The sequence below is a fragment of the Schistocerca piceifrons genome, chromosome 10 (genome assembly GCF_021461385.2).
Source record: "Schistocerca piceifrons isolate TAMUIC-IGC-003096 chromosome 10, iqSchPice1.1, whole genome shotgun sequence".
NCBI classification, from domain to species: Eukaryota; Metazoa; Arthropoda; class Insecta; order Orthoptera; family Acrididae; genus Schistocerca; species Schistocerca piceifrons.
This window is the reverse complement of record NC_060147.1, coordinates 132,289,825-132,316,684: the sequence shown is the minus strand read 5'-3', so window position 1 is coordinate 132,316,684 and position 26,860 is coordinate 132,289,825. Positions and strand designations below refer to the sequence as shown.

The 26,860-nt window shown below is 43.0% G+C and overlaps 1 long non-coding RNA gene across 1 annotated transcript; it reads left to right on the top strand.

The window, feature by feature from the left end:
- The first annotated feature begins 269 nt into the window (after positions 1–269).
- LOC124719112 lies at positions 270–7,784 on the top strand. Its single transcript, XR_007005988.1, has 2 exons — positions 270–382; positions 7,357–7,784. It is a non-coding gene; the product is annotated as an uncharacterized LOC124719112 (long non-coding RNA).
- The last annotated feature ends 19,076 nt before the right edge of the window (positions 7,785–26,860 follow it).

Here is a 26,860-nt window from a genome sequence, read left to right as displayed (position 1 = left end):
TCTACATATTAACAGCGTAGATATTAATAAATATCAGAGACGAACAGCATCCTTGTTATAAGCCTAGATTTGTCATTACTCTAACATTCTCTCTTTGGCAGTGACAACGGCAACTTCGGACTCTTGTTACATTTGTTGAATTGCTCTGTAGTACGTGGTGCGGCGTGCCTCTCTGTCTAACGCTTCCCAAAACGATACGAGCTCTTTCTAATATTTAAGTGATGTGCACAGAAGTCGAAGCGCTGCTGACAAGGTTTCCGCGTGTTCCAGGCCGGAGGCGGTGGAGGCGGAAGGCGTCCCGGAGGCAGGCGGGCGGCGGCAGGCGGGGGCGGTGCTGCTCATGTCTGGACAGCCCCCGGCCATCGACCTGCTGCAGCTGCTGGTCAGTACACCGTTGTTTCTGGAGGCGTGCACAGAACAGAAGACATACACCAGTGTCACAGAGCATCCCACCAAGTTCTTAACGTTACAGGTGCTCAGTAAGGATACCATTTGCGTTGCTCATCTTGATTGCACATCCGTACACACAGTATTATAAATGTGGGTGTATGTATGTTCCACGTCTCCTCGTGAACCACTGACCCGACTTCAGCAACACTCGATACGCACCTCACTTTCTCTTTGGAAAGAACCGCTGTGGGGGTAAGGAGGACGTACCTAGGAGTGGTCGTGCGGATGAAAAGGTAGTGTAGCCCACAGCGCGACAATACCCACACTTTAGTCATCCAGTATTTGAGAATCAGCGCATTTAGTGACTTGAAAAAACTTTACTCATAATCTCAAATCTTCACCAAACTTTTTCTCGCTCAAAACCCCTACAAAATGACGAAAGGAAAAAAATTTGCCTCTTATACCTTTTCGGTGTTCATGCCGTAAAAATTGACTCGTAGTGTTTTAATTTACTACTTACTTACTACTAACTGTATTCGTGACACATTCTGCAAACAATATTCAGATGTACAACTGAATGTCATTTTATGACACTTATCTCAAGAGAGTTCAGGAGAAAGGACGTCAGAAACATTGAGCTGTGTGAAAATGAAACAGCAGGACGGAATGCGCCAGACATACAGGTGAAATATTTGTTCAAATGAAAACTAAATATGTTAAATTATGTGTAAAATATATTTGAGATGCGTAATACAAGCAAAGTCACGGGTAAAAAGCTCATCCTATACGCCTGGAACGATTTCAGCCAAATTTGGTACTCACGTTATCTACAATCTGGAAAGTAATACTGCAGAGCTAAGAGACACCAGCCTTATATTGGGGTGAGCATGATAACATAGAGTGTGGAAGGAGGACGAGGAGATGGACAAACAGTGAGGGGGAAGGAGAAGATAGGCACAGGCAGGAGGAGATGGACAGAGATAGGGCAGGGGGAAATGCAAAGGGAGAGAGAGGAGAGGAGGAGATGGACACAGAAAGAGAAGGGGAGGAGATGAGCAGGGAGAAGGGAAGAACGAGATGGAGAGGGAGAGGGGGAAGGCGGAGGTGGGCAGAGACAGGAGTAGGACAAGACTGACAAAGATAGGGGCAGGAGGAGATGGACAGGTGGAAAGTAGTAGATTGAGAGAGGGAGAGGAGGAGATACACACAGAAGGAAAGGGATGAGATGAACAGGGAGGGAGAGAGAGGAGAAGGTGGACAAAGAGAAAGGGGAAATAAGAGATGGACAAAAAGAGGGAGAGGTGAAGGTGATGGACAGGGACACGGGAAATGGATAGAGAGAGGAGTGGATAGGTGGATAAAGAGCGAGGGGATGGGTACAGAGAGGGGGCTGCAGACCATGTCTACAGATAAAATGTAAGAGTACATATGAAGGACAACATAGCTGACGACCATAACATAATAATAGGAATTTTCTCATATGAGCATTTTTGTGTTAGCAGAAGAGCCAACACCGTGTTACGAGTGGAGGCCGAAATGCACGCGTTTTAGCTCACGCAAGCTGGCGTGAAGAGGGAAGAACTATACTGACGTGAGGTCTGGAACATGACAAGGAATGAGAATTCAGAAAGCGGACATAATTAGTTTGATACTTAACTTTAATCCATTAAGGATGAACGTCGCTCTTGACAGTACATGATTCACAATATTATCTGTTCAGAATACATTCTTGAAGATTAGTACTTATAGTAACTGAATAGGGCGCCTTGCTAGGTCGTAGCAAATGACGTAGCCGAAGGCTAAGCTAAACTGTCGTCTCTGCAAATGTGAGCGTATGTAGACAGTGAACTATTTCTAGCAAAATCGGCTGTACAACTGGGGCGAGTGCTAGGGAGTCTAGACTAGACCTGCCGTGTGGTGGCGATCGGTCTGCAGTCACTGATAGTGGCGACACGCGGGTCCGACGTATACTAACGGACCGCGGCCGATTTAAAAGCTACCACCTAGCAAGTGTGGTGTCTGGCGGTGGCACCACAAGCATCAATGTAAAGTGCTTTGTTCTTGCTTGTTCATAAACGAGTGCTACGTCGTTCTTACCACGAGTTATTCTGCTTCCACAGTAGCAGAATTCCATCACTTTGTAAACTTCGTTGTCTCAAATTTTGTTGTAAAGTTTATCACCAATATTATTTCTGCTACTGCTCATTATTGTTATTATTATTATTATTATTATTATTATCGTATGCATCACTTACAGTAATACACATTTAGCAAAACAAAGAAATATATATAAAAACGAACATGTGAAATTATATACAGTACACAAGTTTTAAAACGGCTCAGACTACACTCGGATGTTGATGGACTCGATCCAGCGGAGTGCCTCGTGGGATGCTTGATGGAGCTTCTCAATGCCACCAGGGAAGCGTCTGATTGGACAATCATTCACAATGTGGCTCACTGGTTGGGTCTCACCACAGTCACACACACTATCACTTGAAAAGCCCCGCTTGTGCATGTTATATTTGCACCTATCCTCTTCAGTCCGATATCTGTTTAACTGCACCCCCATCTCCCTTAGTTGGTGGTAGCCTGGAAATGGAACTGTTGGATTGTCTACAAGTTCGTGGTTTCGGGTTCTTGTAGCTTGCCACTCATTATTTCCGCCTTTCTATTGTCTGTGCTCAGTAAACAGATCATTCCATTCAAAAGGGCCTATAGTTCTTTCTCAGTTTTCTCTGATAATAGTATTGTCATAAGTGAATCTTATCATTGGCATTTTCTCACTCTGAATTTTACCCTCAGTCATGAACCTTTCTTTTATTTCTGTCATTTTTACCTTTGACAGAGCAGGTTCAACAGTAGTGAGGAAAGCTGCCTCTCAACCTCACGAACTTTTCACTCTGAGCAGTAGTCTCCCGTCCTTCCATTCTCAAAATCCCGCTTGTGCGGCTAGCGAGTTGGTCCAGGCTCCAGGCCTGATCCTTACACAAGCAGTTAGTCGGCTTGAACTTATTGATAGAGTTGTTGGGTGTCCTCCTGAGGCAGGTTACGCCAAATTATGTCCAGTTGGCGCGTTAGACTGTCGAACTCCTAAGCAGCATAGAGGGCGGTGCACATAATGGTCCTGACGTTCTCAACTGGGAGAAATCATCCAAGGTAGGGTTTGGCGAGCACCAAGACAAGCAGTAGAAACTCTCGCTGTGTGCAGGCGGGTATTATCTTTCTGAAATGTAAGCCCAGAGTGGTTTGCCATGAAAGGCAATGAAATGGGGCGTACAATGTCGTTGATGCACAGTTGTGGTGTAAGGGTGCCGCAGGTGACAACCAAAGGGGTACCGTTATAAATGGCAAACCAGCCTGGGCTTACATTTCGCCAAAATAACGCCCTTCTGCACACGACGAGCGTTTCCACTCCTTGTCTTCGTGTTTCCCAAAACTTACCTTGGTTAACAACGTCGCCGCATCTCTTCACAATCGTGAACTTTTGGAACATTATCTCATATTTTGACGACGATAGAACGTTCCAATTGGACAGCATTTGGCACTATATCCCTCGGTAGAGCATCCCAAAAACGTCAGTCAATTCCAAAGTGAATAAGTGCTTGCATAAGAAGGACCAACGCGTTGTTGACTGCCTCAATTTGTGAAGTTATTTCTCTTAAATAAATCATCCAATTTTTCTGAAATTGACCAACGCGTTGTTGACTGCCTCAATTTGTGACGTGATTTCTCTTAAATAAATCATCCAATTTTTCTGAAATTGTAATCATTTATTTTTCTGTACATGCACATTACATATACCGGGTACCGTTCCATTCCGATAAATTCTTCGTCGAGCGTGGTTTTTCTTTTTTCCCTTAGAGTGCTTATGTAACAGAGAAAAAAGCTTGAAAAGCTTTCAAATTATGTGTAAAGGTTGTTGCAAGTCGCTAAGTACTCTCATTCTCAAATACCTCATGAATACAGTGTAGATAATTCACGCGGAATGAGTTACACTGTCTCAAAACATATACATACATTTTCTGGCTGTAATAATTGACATACATACATACATTAATACTTGTTCCATAGACCATGAATACGACGTTTCATAATGATGTGGAACGTGTTACTTTAACATAAGTTTTCTTTACTCTAAGCAATTTTTTTTTTACAGTTACTACTTCATATCAAAAAATTCGTCATTGAGTAGAAGGAGTTGGCATTCAGAAATTCTTTTAATTTGCTTTTAAATGTTGGTCGGCTATCAGTCAGATTTTTAATGCTATTTGGCAAATGACCAAAGATTTTTGTGGCAGCATAATTCACCTCTTTCTGGGCCAAAGTGAGATTTAATCCAGAGTAGTGAAAATCATCCTTTCTTCTCGTGATGCAGCTATGCACTTCGCTGTTATTTTCGAATTGGGATGGGTTATTAACAACAAATTTCATAAGTGAATATATGTATTGCGAAGGTACTGTGAATGTCACGAGGTCCTTAAATAAATGTCTGCAAGGTGATCTCGGGTGGGCTCCAGCTATTATTCTGATTACACGCTTTTGTGCAATGAATACTTTCTCTCTTAATGACGAATTGCCCCAAAATATGATGCCATATGAAAGCAGTGAATGAAAATAGACATAGTAGGCTAATTTACTGATATGTTTATCACCAAAATTTGCAATAATCCTAGTAGCATAAGTAGCTGAACCTAACCGTTTCAGCAGATCATTGATGTGTTGCTTCCAGTTCAATTTGTCATCAATGTGCACACCCATAAATTTTGAATATTCTGCCTTAGCAACAGAGTTCTGTTCATAGTCTGTATTTATCAATGGTATTATGCTATCTACTGTACAGAATTGTATAAATTGTGTTTTCTCAAAATTTTGGGAGAGTCCATTTGTAGAGAACCACTTAATAATTTTCTGAAAGACATTGTTTACAATTTCCTCAGTGACTCTTGCTTGTTGATTACTTTACTTGTATCATCAGCAAAAAGAACTAGCTTTGCATCTTGATGAATATAGAGTAGCAAGTCATTAACATATATTTAGAGCAATAAGGGACCCAAGACTGAATCCTGCAGGACACCATTCTTAATACCTCCCCAGTTAGAAGAATCTGTTGACTTTGCAGACTATCTGTACTGTTAATTTCAACCTTCTGCATTCTTCCAGTTAAATATGAATTAAATGATGTGTGCACTGCCCCACTCATTCCACAATACTTAAGCTTATCTAGAAGAATTTCGTGATTCACACAATCAAAAGTCATGGGAGGTCTCAAAATATCGCAATGAGTGATGTTTAGTTATTCAATGCATTTAATATTTGATCATTATAACCTCTAATGAATTTTATTTTTTATATTCGGCCAATAATAACATCAAATATTGAAACTAAGTTTTTGTTAGCCCTGAAAGCCATTTGACAGGTAATCTGCAAATGGGGCTCTGCACCACAAACCATGAACTATGGACTTGGTTAGCCATTTAGTAATGTAGATGTTCTGTAACATCTTCTGCAAATGTTTCAAAAACCACAAAATCTGATAACCAACATATGCTTCTAAAAACAGATTTTAAGCCCATTTCTTTTAACGTCATCTTCTTCTTCTTCATCTTCATCATCTTCACCTCAAGCATTGGGTCCTTTTTTTGTATTTACTGTTATGGTACCCATCCTCAGTCTTCCTTGACTACTTCTCCTAACTGGCTTAAATCTTCTGATCTGGAGAGGTAATTTTTCTGCACTCATTCTTTCGAGGTGTTCAGTCTGGTTTCTCCTATTTTCTTACATTTTACTGAGAATGCTAAAGATATTCAGTTCTTACCTAATTTTCGAATTTCGAAATCTCTTGGCTCTTGTGCATCCCTTTACTACTCTGGAAAACCTCATCTGCGTTGCATCTAGACGACTTTCTTGACGTTTACTTGTAACCCACGATAAAATTTCAATCTTCTTTCTTTCCTCCTTTTTAATTTTTTGGATATCTGTTTATTTTTCCACATATATTCCAAAACTTTGCGAATTTCTTCTCTATGTCTTCGTCATACTCATGTGTGATATCACAACCTAAATAGTTAAAAGTTTGACTTTTTCTATAGTTCTATTGTAGACCACAAAATTCTATCCATAGAGGGTATTTCCCCTTGAAACCCAATGATTTTGTCTTTTTTTGAAATCGTCAGATGGTACTCTTCACAAAACGTACTTAATAAATGTAGTCCCCTTTGTAGATCTTCTTCATTATTCTCCAGCAGATCGGCGTCATCTGCGTATGACATTAATGTTAATCTGAATTCCTCCATTAAAAATTTCCTTCCATTTCACAATTGCATCTTCTAAATAAATGCTGAAAAGTGTGGGTGATATGCTGTACTCTTGTCTTAGTCTTTTACTTGTGGCTATAATCTGTGTTAGAGTGCCATTTATATCTAAAATTACAGTCGTGTGTTTGTACAGACTTCTTAAAACGTTTATTAGGCATTCTGGATATCCTTTTTCCCTCGTAATTCTTCAGAGTTTGTTTCTTTCAATATTATCGATTGCCTTAGGGATGTCAGTGAACGCTAAATAAGTTTCACCAATAAAATTTCTCCGCTTTTCGATTATTTGTTTTATTATAAATACTCTATCTGTTGTCGATCTGCCACTCTGAAATCCCATTTGTTCTTCGCCTAATAAACTCTAAGCTATCACCTTTAAACACTCGCTTACTATTCTTGCCGCTCCCGTCGGAAGTTCGAGTCCTCCCTCGGGCATGGGTGTGTGTGTTGTTTTTCTCTTTGATTTGACATTGTTATTGTTCATTTCTTTTTGATATGTATGAAAACGTTTATTTAATATTTAAAGCTCTTGTGTGAAGAATTGTTTGACCTGCTGCCAACCCGTCCCTCGTGAGGAATCAAAGTAACAGTAAATAAAAAAGGAAAAACTGTCCAAAATTTTATCCTACTTCGCTGTACATTTTGTTCACAGAGCCAGGGAGCATTGGCGCGCGCAGCGGCCGAGTGACGAACTACGTCTGCTGAGGGGAAGTCCCGCGCCAGCGGAGCCAGTGCTGCCATAATATGAAAAGCCGGAAGGGGAAAAACAAAACGACGGCTTTCAACGTCTCTGCGGCCTCCCAGCGTTCCCCCCAGACCTTCCCAACAAACGTCCCAAAAAGTAGGATAAATAGAAAAAAAAGTAATGAAACCGAACTACCCTCCCGACACCTCATTACCACGAAGCCACTCTGCAAACCCCTGCAACACAACCCGACCCTGCGTGAATGTATTCTGCAGTATCGGCGCTATCTAGAGATCTCTTAACCGTGTTTACTTGTACCTGCGTTACCTTTCTAGTTGTCGCGCTGATGTATCCTTTCGCGTACGTGTGTAAGCAAATAAAATTTGTCTTCTTTTTTCCTGTGCTTATTTCTTTTTTACTGTCCCTTCTCCTTCCTCGTTCCAGGGCGGACGCATTTGTCGACGCCTGTGCCTCCACTGGGATCAAATATGTGCTCTTCGCAGGTAACACATTGTCGACGGAAACCGCGACGCTAGGGAGAGAGTGTGGGTACCTTATCCTCCCACGCACGCCGGACTGTATAGAGAGCGACGAGAGGAAACCAGTTGTAGCATCTTATCGACGGGCAGAGTACATAAGTCGGCGGCGCTGTGTAAATAAGCAAACAGCTGCGCGGAGGAGGTGTCGGCAGAATAAACTGGAGGTCCTGCCGCCAGCAAAGCAGTGGTGCGGGACGTGGAATTCGGCGTAGTGACACGTCTCCAGTTCCTTTGCCTCCCTGGCGTATTTTTCGACGCCAGCACTTCTTTTCAAATCGAAACGTTCCTCTGCAGAGTACCGCTGCTGGTACAGAAAGGAGACGCCACCAATGAGAATCGAACGCATTAAAGTGAACACACTGTGGAGTAGGACGTCAGTTTTGTTGTCTACCCCCTAAGTTATTTCACCTGGTCCTGAGCAAGCTGTAAAGGAAACCGAGGAGAAATTAGAAAGCGAATTAAAGCAGAAAAAACTAAAACTTTTAAAGTTTCACGGTGACAGTCTAGTTCTGTCGGAGATGGCTGAGGACTTAGAAGAGCATTCGAATAGAATGGAAAGTGTCTTGAAGTACATCAACAAACATTCTGCATGGGTACTTAAATGGAGTCACATTAAATCAGGACATGTGAGGGTGCCAGCTTACAAAATGAGGCATTAAACGTACTACTTGAGTTTCGACATTTGGGTAGCAAAATAACTAATGATGACAATAAAGGGTATTTATAAATTACACTACTGGCCATTAAAATTGCTACACCACGAAGACAACATGCTACAGACGCGAAATTTAACCGACAGGAAGAAGATGCTGTGATATGCAAATGATTAGCTTTTCAGAGCATTCACACAAGGTTGGCGCCGGTGGCGACACCTACAACGTGCTGAGATGAGGAAAGTTTCCAACCGATTTCTCATACACAAGCAGCAGTTGACCTGCGTTGCCTGGTGAAACGTTATTGTGATGCCTCGTGTAAGGAGGAGGAATGCGTGTCATCACGTTTCCCACTTTGATAAAAGTCTGATTGTAGCCTATCGCGATTGCGGTTTATCGTATCGTGACACTGCTGCTCGCGTTGGTCGAGATCCAATGACTGTTAGCAGAATATGGAATCGGTGGGTTCAGGAGGGTAATACGGAGCGCCGTGCTGGATCCCAACGGCCTCGTATCACTAGCAGTCGAGATGACAGGCATCTTTTCCGCATGGCTGTAACGGTTCGTGCAGCCACGTCTCGATCCCTGAGTCAACAGATGGGGACGTTTGCAAGACAACAACCATCTGTACGAACAGCTCGACGACGTTTGCAGCAGCATGGACTATGAGCTCGGAGACTATGGTTGCGGTTACCCTTGACGCTGCATCACAGGCAGGAGCGCCTGCGATGGTGTACTCAACGACGAACCTGGGTCCACGAATGGTAAAACGTCGTTTTTTCCGATGAATCCAGGTTCTGTTTACAGCATCATGATGGTCGCATCCGTGTTTGGCGACATTGCGGTGAACGCACATTGGAAGCGTGTATTCGTCATCGCCATACTGGCGTACCACCCGGCGTGATGGTATGGGGTGCCATTGGTTACACGTCTCGGTCACCTCTTGTTCGCATTGGCGACACTTTGACTAGTGGACGTTACATTTCAGATGTGTTACGAACCGTGGCTCTACCCTGCCAAACCCTACATTTCAGCAGGATAATGCACGACCGCATGTTGCAGGTCCTGTACGGGCCTTTCTGGACACAGGAAATGTTCGACTGCTGCCCTGGCCAACACATTCTCCAGATCTCTCACCAATTGAAAACGTCTGGTCAATGGTGGCCGAGCAACTGCCTCGTCACAATACGCCAGTCATTACTATTGATGAACTGTGGTATCGTGTTGAAGCTGCATGGACAGCTGTACCTTACACGCCATCCAAGATCTGTTTGACTCAATGCCCAGGCGTATTAAGGCCGTTATTACGGCCAGAGGTGGTTGTTCTGAGTACTGATTTCTCAGGATCTATGCACCCAAATTGCGTCAAAATGTAATCGCATGTCAGTTCTAGTATAATATATTTGTCCAATGAATACCCATTTATCATCTGCATTTCTTCTTGGTGTAGCAATTTTAATGGCCAGTAGTGTAGTTACACGAAAGAATCCTTATGAAAACGAATTACAGAAAATTTACAGAAACGTTTGATACACCATTCAGTAGAGTATCTTAGTTTTATTAATTAATTATCAATGGTGCTACCTTCTGTAACGCGACACATTTCCCATCTGCAATTAATTCCCTGGCAAATTTCCTATGAAGCAAGTCTCGGTGTATGGTGGCAACTCCTCCTGTTATGTTGTCGCAGCTCATCGACGTTTCCCAGAGGAGGAGAAACAAACGGAAGTCCATGTGGGCTGAATCAGGTGATTATGGCTGGCAGGATATTGTTCCACCGCGTCCGATGCAAGTCGACACATTCCTGCGTAGGTATGCGGACAACTTCATAAACGATGAGGGGTACCGCGCCATAAGTAACGATACCTTCGAAGTGGTGGCTTGTCTTGCGATGTTTAGTCCTGATTTGTGTGTCAAGTGTAGCAGCGAATTTTAACTCGTGAAACAACAAACAACCCTGCGCACGCTCTGCAGTATTGTACGGCTCCGTGGTGATTGTTGGAATAACTCATTCGCGCATGCCACCTGGCGGTAATGTTGGGCGCAGACAGTGTTAGGCGGCAGTAAAACTTGAAGGTATGCTGCATTCAGTACTGTACCAAATATTTCTGTAAGTTATTTACCCTTTTCACTATTAAAGATTCCTTTGGCATAACTTCTGTTATTTGGGGAGCACAATCACTGACGACAATAAATGTATCACAGATATAAAGAGAAGAATAGCCTTGGCAAAGCTAGCTTTCCAAAATAAAAGGAATTTACTAGCAGACAATCGTATAAGCCTAGAAAGTAGGAAAGAGTTTGCCAAAACTTTTGTCTGGAGTGTCTTAACACACGGATGTGAAGCGTGGACTCTGGGAAAGGCAGAGAAAAAGAGACTCGAAGCAATTGAAATGTGGATATGGAGAGGAATGACGAAAACAAGCTGGGTAGATAGAAAAACTAATGAATAGGTCTTAAGTGAATGAAAACAGAACGCTGCTAAATTAAATAGGAAGAAGAAAATCAAAAATGATAGGGCACATAATGAGACACAATCAGTTGCTAAAGAATGTATTTGAAGGAAAAGTTTTAGGGAAAAAACCAAGAGGCAGATCAACAGCAACGTATTTTAATAACATCAAAGAAGGTATGGTGATAAAATCGTATGAAGAATTGATGAGGATGACAATGGAGAGAGGAACGTGGCTAAATCGTCAAGGCATAGCCTTTAGTTTATGATGATGATGATTGGTATAACTAGTTTATAAACGCATTGTGCACAGAAGAAAAACGTTTCTAAAAATGAGAAATTTGCTAACATCGAATATAAATTTAAGTGTTAGGTAGTCTTCATCTAGAGTGTAGCCTTACAGGGAAGTGAAATATGGACGATAAATTGTTAGACAAGAAGAGAAGCTTTTGGAATGTAATGTTGGAGAAGAATGCTGAAGATAAGATGGATAGATCCGATAAATAGTCACGAGGTGCTGAATCGAACTGCAGAGGAAAGAAATTTATGGCACAAACTGACTCAGAGAGGGGCTCGGTTGACAAGGAACGTCCTGAAGAATCAGGAAGTCCACACTTTGGTAACTGAGGGACGTGTAGATGATAAAAATGTACAGTGAGACCTAGGCATGAATACAAATGGAATTAGGGTGCGGTAGTGATGAAGTGCCTTGCAAGGGACAGACCAGCGTAGAGATGTACATCAGATCAGTCTTCAGACTGAAAACAACAGCTACTGCTACGTGACTGTCATACTATACTCTGAGGATCAAATAAATCTGCACAAATTTTCAAGACGAGTACTTCACATCTGGGCTAGAGCACTGCGTCATGTGAACACAAGATTGGTGAAAGCTTGTCAGTCTTTATGTCAGTCTTTCCCTACATAGAGGGTCAACAAACTTACAGGGTGACAATTCTTGAGCTATATGAAAGAAACGTACATTAGTTACAAATTACGGCGTCACACACATTAGTCAACATGCAAACGTCACTACAGATATTCCGATTTAGGTTATGACATGTTCGATATGCCTTCCACCATTGGTGATGACGTGGCGCAGATTAATAGCGAAATTCTGCATGACCCGCTGAAGTGTCAGGACATCGATGCTGTCCATGACCGCCTGAATTCCTATTTTCAGCTCGGCACTGGTTTTGGGGTTATTGCTCTGCAACTTTTCTTAAATGTCGACCCACGAAAAGGAGTCACGTGTTCTTATCATCCGGAGAATATGTCGGCCAATCGAGGCCAATGCCAGTGGCCTCTGAGTACCCCAGAGCCAGAATGCGGTCCCCAAAGTGCTCCTCCAGGACAATAAACACTCTCCTGCATCGTTGGGGCAGGAAACTGTTCTCTTAAATTTAGACCCACAAAAAGGAGTCGCATGTGTTCACATCCTGAGAATATGGTGGCCAATCGAGGCCCATACCAGTGGCCTCTGAGTACCCCAGAGCCAGAATGCGGTCCCAAAAGTACTCCTCCAGGACAATAAACACTCTCCTGCATCGGTGGGGCCGAGCTCCGTCTTGCATAAACCACATCTTGTCGAAATCAGTCACTTTGGATAACCAGGATGAAATCATCTTCCAAAACCTTCACGTTCTGTTCAGAAGTCACCGTGCTATCAAGGAATGTCGCACCCATTATTCTGTGGCTGGACACTGCACACCACACAGTCACCCATTGAGGGTGAAGGAACTTCTCGATCGCGAAATGCGGATTCTCAGTCCCCCAAATGCGCCAATTGTCACGTGAAAATGGCCGACATCAAGAAGGCGCGTGCGCATGCGCCTATTAATTCCCATCATACCCCGGAGCCGACGGTGAAGTTTGAACGTCCTAACGAAAACCGTTCAGAAATTATGACGATTTTATTTCATGTAGTTCTACAACTGTCACCCTGTAGATCAACGTTTAATCGGCATCCACGATACCTGATTACTTTCTGTTACATTCCCTGAGTTGATGAGGTGGGGAAGTATCCTTGTGAGGCATCAACTGCAGATAGAGAACAGACAGGCCAGTACAAAAAAACTTCAGTATCGGCGAGAAGTGTCGTCAAACAAGAACTGATCAAGTATTTTTTAACACGTCCTGTATACCCTGAAATATCTCTACACTGTGTCTTTTTCGACGCCAAGAAATGTATAGTTCTGCAAAGCACTGTGGGATTAGACCGGAAACAGCAGTGCCCAACGACAAAATAACTGAAAAACCTGAGAGCAGACGACGTTTGCTGATATCGTAAAATATAACGTAAGTAAAATCAACCTCTGTAGTAACGAACTGTGTTTAGATCTACAAAGTAATTCAAACAGTAAATATGTTTTTATTACAGTGAGCTGACGATATTTTATATCAATTAAACGAAACACTGTGAATGAAAAATTACATGCTACTGGTGTAATATTCCACAGTAATTATTCTTTTACAAACCGGTTTTTGACTGTTATGCCATCGTCATAAACAAAGATAAATATGTGTGAACGAGAAGTTTTTGTAGGATCAAGATTTTAAACTATTGCATCTACAGAGTACCTCAGCTGATTTCCAAACATGGCACATGTTAATTTAGATTTAGGAGTAGAACTAGAGTAATTATTTTAGGAAAAGTCCGCTGTAATACTATTCAGCTCAGAAGAGAATATGTGACACATTAAATAATAATCGCATGATAAATTACAGCAGTGGTTCTGAGAAGAAAAATAAGTTGAGCAACATATAATAAACTTTGGTGACATGTTCCAAGGGCGTGACTGAACACGATTATCTTTTCCGTAATAGATCCACTACTACAAACACCTAAGATATTACAAGTGAGACTAAACAGGTAAGTGAAACATGATTACACAAGGTAACACTTTAACAGGGCGAGAGTACTACAGCAACTGAGGCAAAGGAAAACTTTGGCTTGTGAGTGCGAGGTGGAGTTCGCAAAGTGGTGTTGGAAGGAATTACTAGCAGTATCTGCCGTTAGAAGTGGCGAATAAGGGAACTGTGTCTGACCATTCAGTACTACGTTTGGGCAAATTTATTAATTACACTTGTTCAAGGTAGTTTATCTTCCTTCTTTTGTGGATGTGATGCACAACAATCTATGTTGCGAGTTGTAACTGTGGCTTATATGGTGTTCCTTCAGCTGGAGGATACTGCGCTGCCAGACTAGCCTATGTAGGATTTGCCACAATTGCGAGGAATGTTGTGTATTCCCTGATGTGCTGTCTTCACCACTGAGCAAAAACTGTCCAATAGTGTTATGTACATAAAATGATATTTTATAGTTCCCAGAGTTAAGCTTTCTGGCCATAGCGTGAGACACTTTTCCTAAATATTGAACCGTGCACCATTTGTGGGGTCTTTCGAGCACAGGGTAAAGGAGAGGACACCAGGTTCTTTCTTTGTTTTTATGCATTATTCACCAACGCAGGAGCGTAGCCATTGCTTCATACTATTTGTTTGTTTTTAGTTTGGAAGTTGTGGCTATAGTCTGTCTAGAGCTAAGAGACGAGGTATTGGCGAAAGTAAAGCTGTGAGGGCTGGTGGCGAGTCGGGCTTTGGTATCTCAGACGGTAGAGCACTTGCCCGCGAAAAGCAAAGGTCACGAGTTCGAGTCTCGGCAGGCACACAGTTTTAATCTGCCAGAAAGTTTCACAGTTTATCTAATCTAAATAGACTGACATCGCACTTTTACTTTAATAATTTACCTCGTTTTAGTCTTCAATCAAACATTTGCAGTTCTCATCTTTGAAAACTCATGATGGATAAAAAAATTACCTTTCTTTAATGTTACGAGATAAGCAAATTTAATATAATATTCAAGCAATTATTTTTGTCTGTAAGGCCTGATGCTCCAGTTTAGCTGCCTACGTGCAATGGCAGCGTACACAATTAAAATAATTACTTTCAATAAAACTGTACCTCTGGCCTAAAATGAAATGGAAATTATTACGAGACGCCGTTTTACATTTCCTGGGATTAAATCCTTTCAGTACTTCCAGAATTAAATAGGTATGAAGAAATTTTTATCAATTTTAACAGCAAAGGCGTCGCTTCAACAATGCAATTACAAATGGCCAGGGCAACATTTAATTGTTACGTAATTAAATAAAGGGGACAGGGAAGTTACTTTCTTGCTATTAACAAAAACACATAGTGCATTAAATACTGACATGTATATTTAGCAGAAATTCTAAATACACTACATACAGTAGAAATAATTCTTTACAGACCGTAATCTAAACGCGACATCAGAACCAACCAGGCACAGAAGACAAAGAAGAAGAAGACAAGAGAAGACAATTAAATCTTTTTATATACTACGATACAGAGATAATAGTAATTACAATTCTCTGAGCACGTATAGCGGATCCATTGTAGTCACATATCGATAAAGTGATTTACATTGCTTTTTTCCAGAAGCGATGCTATATGACGCAACGGCAGAAATCTCTCTGTATAATAATAAATATTGTAGAATATTAGACCCGAGTCGCGTGTTTCCTCATTCATAATGCATAAAATATTCTACCAAGAACCACCGGAACAGTAAATTAATGCAAAACGAAACACGTTTGGTGACAAGCAGCAGATTTCACATAGCTGCGATAACGATTAACCCTTTCATGGTTAACATTCATTTTTCGTATATTTGAAAAATAATAGGTCAAAAATTGTCATTCTTTGTGATAAATAATACACTATCACTCCCAAAAAAAAAAAAAATTTTGAGGTGACCGGTTTTGAAAATCGGTGAAGGGACACTTGTCCCCCACGAAGCTGAATAGATTCATGCTTTCCTGTGAACCTTGGATTTTCAGAGTTAAATTGTTAATTTTAGAATAATTTGATCAGGATTACAATTATGGAAAAAAGCATAACAAATCAGTAATAAAACACGACAGTGAAAAAACACGAAATATCGCAAGCACGTTTTCGACATATCATCATCTGAGGACGCCTTCGATGTAACACACACCAACGTTTTCTACATTCTATGAAGTTTTCTGAGGCGTACACCTGCCACTACATGAAAATTATGTACAAACCAGCAGAATTACTGGGTTATTTACTAACGCTTCAAAACAATGTCTGTGAGTATAATAAAACACAATTAATTACTTCAGGCAGCTGGGAATGGAGAAGAACGTGCAACTACATAAAAATTACGTACAAAACAGCAGAATTACTGGGTTGTATAGGAATGTTTCAAAACGACGTCTGTGATGTATGACAAACCACAAATAGTTACTTCAGACATTCTTGGAATGGAGAATATGGTGAGTAGATCTGATTTTCATAGAACAAACGCACTGTGCCACCTATAGACACACACCGATCCATTTCATCGCTCACAGCCTTCTATATATCCACTTCATGGGCCTGGGTGGTTTTTTTTTCCAAATTCCGAAAGCATCTCGGTAAGTGCTAACACTAGGCACATATAAGATACAGATGTCCCTGTGCTTAAATACGCCTATTACTTTAGGGGGAGATACGTATCCCATGAACCACGGAAGTGCTAACAAAAATCTTCTGGTCAATATATTGTGCATGTCCTTCCCTTCATAAAATAACAGTTGGTCAGGGTAAAAATTTGCAGCTATTATTAATGTCTCTTATTTTGACCTGCTCGCATAGGGTGTCGCGCAGGGCGCTGACTTTCGAGATACGGAGGTGACCCGTTAGCCAGAGGGAGGTGAATCATAGGGTTGCACACTGGCCAACCTGAGCGTGGTTTTCTGGGGGTTTCCCACGCTCTTTTAGGTAAATGCTGGGCTGGCTCCCAAATTCCACAGCAGAGAGTACGATACACAACGAGGTAAAATGTGATGACACACACACAACAAATTGTGATCAACAGTGGGTCCACAGCTTTAATATGATTATTGAAACCAGTCATTCCACATGTCGATTGTAAAATATTTATTACGGTACCAATTCCGACATTTTTTCATTGTCAATCATTCCAAGATCGAAAAGTATACATTTTTGTTCATTGTGCGCGTAGTTTTTAGAGTTTTGTGTCTCACTCTGTAACAACGAAATCCCTGTAAGATCACTCTCTTTTACCACCGTCTGTCTGCCTGCATGACTAATAAGAATCCTTTTCCTCAGGAACGGTTAGACATATCAAGCTCAAACTTACGTCACATACTACGGCCTATGGTCCCTTTGCAGTATAATAAAAGCTTCCAGGTGGAAGCAATTAAAAGATACGGCCATTTATGTCGCAGATTTTGATACTCGAATTGTTATAGCGGAGCCAACGTAGCCCCTGAGGGCCGGCAACCCATATAACACCACAGAGGACGAGGTTGTCTATGCCTAAAAGCGTAACCGAAAGCACCAGTGTAAACACCGGCTATTTACACACATGATAATGGAAACAGACATTCCGAGCACTACTTCCTGCAGGGGGAGCTCGAGTCATGGCCTGCAGGAAGAAATCTGATTGGCTGGAGAAGGCTATTTAGGGGCTAGAACGAGGCCTGAAGTACAACAGTTCAAGCCGGATTTCGACCTCGACTACTGCAACCGTCGAAGATTACGTCTTCGTCTCGGAATCGGACTGTGACTAGTGTGTGAGTGTTACCACGAACCTTTGTGGAAAACAAGAAGTGAACTTTTGGTTTGGTTGCCTCAATTAAGAGACTTTTTTCGTTATTGCTACCTTTCGTTTGTACGTTCAGTGAACCTACATTAAATAAGTTGTGTTGTGAAAAACTGTGAATTGTCAGTCGCTACACGAATGGCAAGAAGAAAGCTTTCAAAGTAGAAATGAAGGGAAAAATTAGAAAACTATTAATTTTTAATTGTATCATACGAAAAAATATTTCTTTTGTCATTTGTTATCCGTCATCGCAGGGTTTCGAAGTACACGTAAAGCGAAAAATTAGAAAACTATTAATTTGTAATTTAATCACACGAATAAATATTGCTTATGTCATTTGTTGTCCGTTATCACACTTGAAATTAAAACATTCTTTAAAGTCCCGGACCGATATCTTGCCAGTATCAATGTCGACAAGAGATTCTTGATTCCCAGACTGGATGGACTATCTATATTCATAATTAAGACTGTAAGGAATTTTAAGTGCTCGACTCCTACTCGCCCGTGTCCAGCTTTTAAGGTTGTAGCTGCTGTTGTGCTAGCCACGTGCCTCGTGTTCACACTGTGTGTCAAAGGGCAACTGTACGTTTTATACCAGCATAGTTATTTGGATTCAAATTGCTGGTCTATGTACGAGGAGTCCCTGCTTTGCTTGGGCTCAACCATTTCTTTCTTTTCCTTACGTTAGCGTAAGCATAAAGACACCACTTCTTGACACCAGTAACGATACAGGATACGAATGGACGTGTCGTTCACGGGCCACCTGATGACGAGCAAGTGTGGATGCGTATGTGGCCACCCGCTGATTTATGCGATTCTGGGTCAGAACATGCAGTACACGTGAACCCAATTCTTGTTCCAGCATGTCACAACTGGACGTTGTAGAGCAGAATTTTAACACCACACGGTAAGTGGGTTTCAACACCACAAGGTAAGTTTTTTTTTTTAGTAGTGATTCTCCAGCAGAAAGAGGTTCCTTCTCAATGGTCTGAAGATAACCACACTAGTAATCGAAACCGGTCACATTAATAAATAAATCGTGTTCAAGACTGTTTTTAATAGTAAATATTTGTAACTCATTGATCACTGCTACTCCCATAATGTATTCAAAAGTAACAAGGTAAGTACCCTAATGTTGTTAGTTGTAATCTACATCTGCATCTACATACATACTCCGCAATCCACCATACGGTGCGTGGCGGAGGGTACCTCGTACCACAACTAGCATCTTCTCTCCCTGTTCTACTCCCAAACACAACGAGGCAAAAATGACTGCCTATATGTCTCTGTAAGAGACCTAATCTCTCTTATCTTCGTGGTCTTTCCGCGAAATGTAAGTTAGCGGCAGTAAAATTGTACTGCAGTCAGCCTCAAATGCTGGTTCTCTAAATTTCCTCAGCAGCGATTCACGAAAAGAACGCCTCCTTTCCCCTAGAGACTCCCACCCGAGTTCCTGAAGCATTTCCGTAACACTCGTGTGATGATCAAACCTACCAGTAACAAATCTAGCAGCTCGCCTCTGAATTGCTTCTATGTCCTCCCTCAATCCTATCTGATAGGGATCCCAAACGCTAGAGCAGTACTCAAGAATAGGTCGTATTAGTGTTTTATAAGCGGTCTCCTTTACAGATGAACCACCTCTTCCCAAAATTCTACCAATGAATCGAAGACGACTATCCGCCTTCCCCACAACTGCCATTACATGCTTGTCTCACTTCATATCGCTCTGCAATGTTACGCCCAAATATTTAATCGATGTGACTGTGTCAAGCGCTACACTACCAATGGAGTATTCAAACATTACAGGATTCTTTTTCCTATTCATCTGCATTAATTTACTTTTATCTATATTTAGAGTTAGCTGCCATTCTTTACACCAATCACAAATCCTGTCCAAGTCATCTTGTATCCTCCTACAGTCACTCAACGACGACACTTTCCCGTACACCACAGCATCATCAGCAAGCAGCCACACATTGCTATCTGCCCTATCCAAAAGATCATTTATGTAGATAGAAAACAACAGCGGACCTACCACACTTCCCAGGGCACTCCAGATGATACCCTCACCTCCGATGAATTTACGTAACTGCAGCGTATTTTATTTGGTGTCTGCTTTCAGAGTAGTTAACGATGACAAAATGCCGAAATTACAGTCGCAATAAATATTTTTTAAGAGCCATAGGCGGAATGATTAGATTCAATAGCACAAATAGATGGCGTACAACTTGGCTTCCTTACGTTACCTTGAGGACTCTAGCGCCACGAAGGACACCTGGCAGCACAGCTAAATACACTAAAAGCTAAACTCCGTCCGAACAGGCCTCGGAAGGTCCGACGGTACCGACCGGCCGCCGTGTCATCCTCAGCCCACAGGCGTCACCGGATGCGGATATGGAGGGGCATGTGGTCAGCAAACCGCTCTCCCGGTCGTATGTCAGTTTTCGAGGCCGGAGCCGCTACTTCTCAGTCAAGTAGCCTCACAAGGGCTAAGTGGATCTCACAAGTAGCCTCACAGGGGCTAAGTGGACCTCGCTTGCCAACAGCGCTCGGCAGACCGAACGGTCGCCCACGCAAGTGCGAGCCAAGCCCGACAGCGCTTAACTTCGGTTATCTGACGGAAACCGGTGTTACCACTGCGGCAAGGCCGTTGGCAGTTACATACACTGCCCGCCAAAAAAGGTGAAGCACGAAGAGGGGGAGGCGAAACGAACTATAGGGCTACAGAGGGTATGTAACGATATTTCTGTGATCGCAATGGCTAGATAAATTTACAAGGAATTTGGCAGCGTGACGCCACTTATCAGTATGATGTTGCTCTCTCTCTCTCTGGCCTGGATGCACGCTCTGGGTGTCGTCTAGACGTTGTATCCTCTTCTTGGCACGACTGTTGTAAGTGGTTTCTGATACTCTGCATACTGGCAACGGGACGCAGTTGACATCCGAGCCGGTCCGTCACTTGTTCTGTCAGGGGCAGATACGGGGACCTCAACATGACGCAGACAGTTCGCAGAGACACGAGTCACCGAGCGTTGCCCTGTCGAAAAATGCCATCACCATACTGTCGCACGAGAGGTAACACGTCAGGATGCAGGTTGTGTCTGAATTACTGCTGTAATATCAGGATTCCCTCAGTCGTCTGAAGCAGATGGTTACCCACACCATGACGACCGCCGTGCCTCTCCGAAACACTGGAAGGAATGGAACGCCCCTCCGTGTCGCCGCCGTACTTGCCGACGATGGTCGTTCAGGACAATGAGAAACCGCTCTCTGTCACGCTACCACTGCACACTCAGCCGTTTGTGTTGCGGTGCTATCGGCGGGCTGGACATGACACAGCAATTCCCCAGTCCGGCTGCTACTCGTCTCCCACCAGTGGTGCGAGATGACACAGACTGCGTTATGTATTCCCGGACGACGACCGCACATTTCGAGGCGCTACAGTGCGGTTGGAGCTCACGGCGATCCCACCTCGTGTTGGCCAGACGCGGTCGACCGCAACCTTGACGCCAAATATGCGTGACCTCGCGAACCCACGCAGTCCAACGTCGCACCGCGGTCACGTCCGAATGTGCCACAAAACCCGCGGCAGGCACCTCCGTGTCCATCACAGTGATAACTCAGCAACTGGCCTTGTTAACGCCCTCGCGTACAAAAGTTGGACTCCTAACAGCACCAAACACGAACAGCACTCACGCACTTCTGGAGGCCGTTCCACCTGTCACGGAGAATCGCAGCGGTACTGATTTACATACCCGACGATGGCGCGGCCGTGGTCCACGTTAAATTGCACTCCGACCATGTCTCCGGCGTGTATCACTTTTTTTGCCAGGTAGTGCATTACAATGAAATGTTCCCAAATGTTGCAAGGTGCAGACACCGCACCAGAACAGATAAACGCCATGGGAAAGAAAATCGCTGTCCCATGTTGCGGTGTCGTGTTATGTGGGTACATAAGCTCATTGCGATCTTGTTTTGTATTTTGGTATTCCTGTTGCTATGCGGGTATTTATCGATTGTTGTTTTTTGTTTGTAGTTCACACTTGCTATTTGAGTTTACATATTGTCATTTTGCCATTTGGAGATAGCGAATGGTGCTGTCGACGCTACAAAACAAAGTGCCAAGTGCAATATTAATAATATTTCTGACATGTTCTTCTGTTTGAGTTGAATAGAGGGATCACAGTAGTGGAGGCAGCAAAACATTTGCACCGTGTATGGGGATGTGTGTGGGGGGGGGGGGAGGGGGGGGGAGGGTGTGTGTGTGTGTGTGTGTGTGTGTGTGTGTGTGTGTGTGTGATCTTCAGTCCTGAGACTGGTTTGATGCAGCTCTCCATGCTACTCTATTCTGTGCAAGCTTCTTCATCTCCCAGTACCTACTGCAACCTACATCCGTCTGAATCTGTTTAGTGTATTCATCTCTTGGTCTCCCTCTACGATTTTTACCCTCCACGTTGCCCTCCACTACCATATCGGTGATCCCTTGATGCCTCAGAATATGCCCTCCCAACCGACCTCTTCTTCTAGTCAAGTTGTGCCACAAACTCCTCTTCTCCCCAATCCTATTCAGTGCCTCCTCATTAGTTATGTGATCTACCCATCTAATTTTCACCATTCTTCTGTAGCACCACATTTCGAAAGCTTCTATTCTCTTCTTGTCTAAACTATTTATCGTCCACTTTTCACTTCCATACATGGCTACACTCCATACAAATACTTTCAGAAACGACTTCCTGACACTTATATCTGTACTCGATTACATTAGAACAAATAAGCCCTCGGTCACAAATATTAAGTCAAAATTGACCAGGTTTCGACGCTACTATGAGCGTCGTCTTCAGAATTAAACTAACTGTTCTAAAACATATTAATTCTGAAGACGACGCTCATAGTAGCGTCGAAACCTGGTCAATTTTGACTTAATATTAGTGACCAAGGGCTTATTTGTTCTAATATAATTCTGACACGGTCACTGAACTTTAGCAGCTATGTTCAAAGATTTAACTATGCTCGATGTTAACAAATTTCTCTTCTTCAGAAACGCTTTCCTTGCCATTGCTAGTCTACATTCTCTCTACTTCGACGATCATCAGTTATTCTGCTCCAAGAATGGCAAAACTCATTTACTACTTTAAGCGTCTCATTTCCCAATCTAATTCCCGCATCATCACCCGATTTAATTCGACTACATTCCATTATCCTCGTTTTGCTTTTGTTGATGTTCATCTTATATCCTCCTTTAAGGACACTGTCTATTCCGTTCAGCTGATCTTCCAGCTCCTTTGCTGTCTCTGACAGAATTACAATGTCATCGGCGAACCTCAAAGTTTTTATTTCTTCTCCATGGATTTTAATACCTACTTAGAATTTTTCTTTTGTTTCCTTTACTGCTTGCTCAATATACAGAATGAATAACATCGGGGAGAGGCTACAACCTTGTCTCACTCCCTTCCCAACCACTGCTTCCCTTTCATGCCCCTCTACTCTTATAACTGCCATCTGGTTTCTGTACAAATTGTAAATAGCCGTTCGCTCCCTGTATTTTACCCCTGCCACCTTTAGAACTTGGAAGAGAGTATTCCAGTCAACATTGTCAAAACCTTTCTCTAAGTCTACAAATGCTAGAAACGTAGGTTTGCCTTTCCTTAATCTATTCTCTAAGATAAGTCGTAGGGTCAGTATTGCCACACGTGTTCCAACATTTCTACGGAATCCAAACTGATCTTCCCTGAGGTCGGCTTCTACCAGTTTTTCCATTCGTCTGTGAAGAATTCGTGATAGTATTTTGCAGTCGTGACTTGTTAAACTGACAATTCGGTAATTTTCACACCTGTCAATACTTGCTTTCTTTGGAATTGGAATTATTATATTCTTCTTGAAGTCTGCGGGTATTTCGCCTGTCTCATACATCTTGCTCACCAGGTGGTAGAGTTTTGTCAGGACTGGTTCTCCCAAGGCTGTCAGTAGTTCTAATTGAATGTTGTCTACTCCCGGGTCCTCGTTTCGACTTAGGACTTTCAGTGCTCTGTCAAACTCTTCATACCACTGAACAGCGCACGGCAACAAAATGGTTTTCCCGGTTTAAAGGGGACCGGTTTGGCATTAGGACCATCTTCGGTGTTTGTTCAAGACCGTTTAAACGCATCAATCCACAATGATCCACGCTAGTGTACTCGAGAAGTGGCAAATGTGATGAACTGTGATCATTCCTTCATAATGCGACATTTGCGTGCAATGCGGAAGGTACAGGAATCTTGCGTTTGAGTATCACATGTTCCAAAACAAAATCACAAATATCAGTTAGTGGCCGTTTGTGCATCTCTGCTTGCACGTTATCAGTTGGCTCGTGAACAATACAGACCATTCCCATCCTGTAGAGCTACTGGTGGCAAGAAACGGCGTCTTCATGCTAACACAAGGAAAAGAAAGGAATGGTTGAGCCCAAACAACTCAGCAGCTCCCTGTACAAAGACTTGCGCGCATCCACAAAAGACAATGCAATGCATCTGGTGGGGCAGCGACGGTGTGGTGTGCCACGAATTGCTTCCCCGAGGTGTAACCATTGCTGCTGGCTCTTATTGTCAACAACTGAGACGTCTTGCAGACGCAGTCCAAGAACAACGACCAGGAAGACTGCGTGAAGCGATGTTACCACACGGTAATGCCCGCCCGCATTCTGCTAGACTGACGAAAAACACGATACAGGAGTTTTGTTGAGAAGTCGTTCCGCACCCACCATATTCACCTGATCTTGCGCCCTCAGATTTTCACCTTTCCCGCTGTCTATCGAACAACCTTCGAGGAACTTCGTTCTGGGATGAAACTAGTCTCCAAACATGACTCTACCAGTACTTCGCCTCGAAACCACATGATTTCTATAGCGAGGAAGTAGAAAAGTTACTCCAGCGATGGCAGACTGCTGTAAATAGTGGAGCAGAACATGTTAATAACTAACGTTTATGTTGCATTTATCTGCTGTGTTCATTAAACTTACGGGAAAACGCTATGAACTTTGTACTGACCTAATAGAAGCTGGTAGCCTTTTTATGTGACTCCTGTCGAACGTTGAGACACCTGCTGGTGTGTGGTGACGTCACGAGGGTGACAAGGCGGCGCCTCCAGCAGCAGGTGGCGGCCGCGTGTGCCGTCAGGACGCAGCAGTCCGTGCGCACGCACGACCTCACGCATCACGCAAGTCGCCGTGCGTATCTCGTTACGCAGCGCACGAGCGCACCGACGTGAAACGCAAGCTCCACTTCCAGCAGCCAGGAACTGCTAGTCAACTGGACACTGGGCCTGGAGTGTTACCTCCACGGCTTGTCCGTACTAGCTCGGACGTTATAGAACTCCCCAACGTATACGAGCCTCTGACAAAGGAAGATCGTGCTGCGGGTGAGCCATCTCTGTTAGCATCGAACGTACCCAGCCGAGTGCACTGCGTGTCACGAAGCGGCGTGCGCCACCTGGTCCTTGTCCGCAGACAGCCCTTTGTAACGCCGAACTGACCACCAGCTGCCACGAGACTGTCAACACTGCTAGCAATCTGGCAATCTGGCTGTGTTGTTCTACCTGCATAGACCGGTGTGTTCATCCCTCCCAGATGCTCGGTCCAAGTGCCAGCTCCGTAAAGCCATCGCGTGATTTTTGAGAGCCCCATCGGTGAAGTTACGCTTTTTGTTTTGTGTCACGAAAACGAAACAGCGAAATTTAGAGCTACGTTATGCCACCAAGTTTTGCGTCAAACTTGGGGAATCCTCGAGTGTGACCTTTGGCAGTTGAAAAGAGGTCTCTAGGGAACATTCATTATCGAGAACACAAGCTTAACGCTGGCACAAATCATTTTTGGAAGGCCGAGAACCCGCTGAAGATGAACCTCGCTCAGTGAGACTTTCGACTTCAAAAACCGACGAAAACTTTCGGAAGTGTGCGTGCTCATATGAGATCAGACCGACGTTTAACAGTACGGACGATCAGTCATCTGTTAAACTTACACTTCCACCACACTTCAAATTCTGACCGAAGTTTTGCAGATAAGAAAGGTTTGTCCCAAAATGGTGCCAAAAAAACTCACAACTGAGCAGAAGGACAGTAAAAAAAGGTGAGCGTTGATCTTCTCAGGAAGACCGCCAACGACCACGAATGATTCAGCCATGTGATCACAGTGGATGAATCTGGATTTTTGAGAACGTCTTCAGACATGGTGCAGTATTTCTTTATTTAAATCATGAATGGTACAGAAGCACACTTTCCAAAAACAGCGATTATGATGAATGAAACTAACGCATACGTAAAACACAGTTCCAGAAATTAAAGGAGGAAATAAATTATGATCTGAAGTACAGTTCACAGTCTCTCTGCCTCTTTATCTCTCTAGTAGCCAAATTAAGATCTAAACTCTCGACCTGTTATTCAAAGAACCGCCCTTGTTATCAGTTAAGTAGCAGGTTGTACAAAACACACAGTTTTAACTGTTTTAAATGCTTGCTCAAATACTATTCAGTTGGTCACGTTTCAGACTCTGGATATTCATATTTATGATTGCACAGCACGCCACACAAAAGTTATATCCCTCGATAGAAAGTCACACTTATCACTTAAAAACTGGAAATCATCGACGACTAATCGCTACCGTGTATAAATTAATCTGATTCTCTATGAAACAAATTTAGCACAATCTAGACAAAAGTGATTACACACGAACTCGCCGAAACGAACACGCGAAACCATCTCCCGGTGCTAAAGCGCGCCAAAGCTTTCTTCTTTGATTGGCACGGTAACCAAATAGCTTCATATTTCAGCTCACACAAGCTGGTAATCCCCGCCTATTGAGCAGTGACAGTTCCAAATACAGTTTACATAAGAACCCAAATTATTCAATTCTGAAAAAGTAAAGAGAATAAAAATAACCAATCTCCACTCGTCTGAAGTGCGAATTACACATTAGCTACATCGCTGAAGTACCAGGAACGCGCTATTTTAGAATCATCATATACACTCTGCGAAAAGACAGGTTGGTTGAGACGCTTGAAGAAAATGTACGCCCTCTTCCCCCCCCCCCCCTCTCCCCCCTCACAAACACACACACACACACACACACACAATTACACAAAGGAAGGTCCCTGTAGTTAATCGACTCATATGGGAACCTCTTTTACATTCCAATCAGCATTCAGGC